This window comes from Atta colombica, unplaced genomic scaffold (assembly GCF_001594045.1).
Source record: "Atta colombica isolate Treedump-2 unplaced genomic scaffold, Acol1.0 scaffold13, whole genome shotgun sequence".
NCBI classification, from domain to species: domain Eukaryota; kingdom Metazoa; phylum Arthropoda; class Insecta; order Hymenoptera; family Formicidae; genus Atta; species Atta colombica.
The window spans coordinates 118,168-119,284 of NW_017259217.1; the positions used below are offsets into that span (position 1 = coordinate 118,168).

At 43.1% G+C, this 1,117-nt stretch overlaps 1 protein-coding gene across 1 annotated transcript in view; it reads right to left on the minus strand.

Moving 5' to 3' along the window:
• LOC108684245 (elongation of very long chain fatty acids protein 4-like) overlaps positions 1–550 on the minus strand; it is a 25,531-nt gene extending 24,981 nt beyond the window's left edge. Inside the window, exon 1 of the mRNA XM_018188469.1 lies at positions 334–550. The gene's annotated coding sequence lies outside the window, so the exon portion shown is untranslated. The remainder of the gene's footprint in view (positions 1–333) is intronic.
• Between the last annotated feature and the right edge of the window lie 567 nt (positions 551–1,117).

Sequence of the window (1,117 nt, forward strand, 5' to 3'; positions counted from 1 at the left end):
TGAGTTTAGAATAAACAAGAGCTTTATTTGCTACGTTTAGATTATCTGACATGACATATCTAACGATTTAAAAACTTTTCTTGATATAATCGATCTTTGCAAAAGACATCAATATTCGATTTTAATAACTGACATCTGTTTCAATCAATCGAATTATCCAAATCCATCTTTTGATTAAGTTGCACTTTACAACAAAGCGAAGATTTAAAGCGGTCCATTATTATACGTAGTAGCATATTTCACGAGAAATTAGCACGGCCGATAATCCGAGTATAATTTTTATTCTATAGTCACAGCAACAAAACCATCTGGCATGGATCATCTATCTCTTACCCAAGAATATCGTTTTCCCACTGATTTCTCCGGTGTGATTATAAAGACGATCACGCGTGACCCTCTATTTTGTGGCGACGACCCTCTCTGCCGGTGCCGCCGCGATTACGACGACCAGAGAGTATCTCGTTGAGATACGCGAAAGCTCTCATTCAGAAGGGTCTATTGACGAAATAAGCACCAACTCGCCGGTGATTTTAGTAAAGTTCGCAGTGTAACTCGTTGTCCATGACGACGATCCATATGCGAATACAGACACCATCACCCAGCACTCAACACAGATCCTCGGTGTCGCCTGGTGATTCCTGGACAATCTACAGAGGCGGAATCGAAAGTAATGTGGCCGCCGGCACGCGACACGATCTATCGTCTTCTGTCAAGCGATAATAATTAGCTTTCACGTGTCTCACCACCTTGTCTCTGTTGTCGCGTTTTCACGCACGTTGTACTCGAGGATGGAAAAACTATGGAGCAACGCTCTCTGGCCATTCCTCCGATCGCGGAGGGTGCAGGCGCTGGCCTGCCGCCATCATAGAAATCAATACAACCCTATAACAGGAGAGAGCTTGTACCTCTGAGTATACGGAATTCCCTCGAACGAGACAGCCGTCACTTTGCACTGATTGCGAAAGATGAGAAATTGTCTCAAGGTTTACAATCCGCGAGTAGCATAATTCATTGGTGAGACATTGGTTAAACATTGACGTTGGATCAATGGACGTTGGATTGCACCAATAAATTATGCTACAAGGGAAACCATGTATTGGGAGATGAACTTAATTAA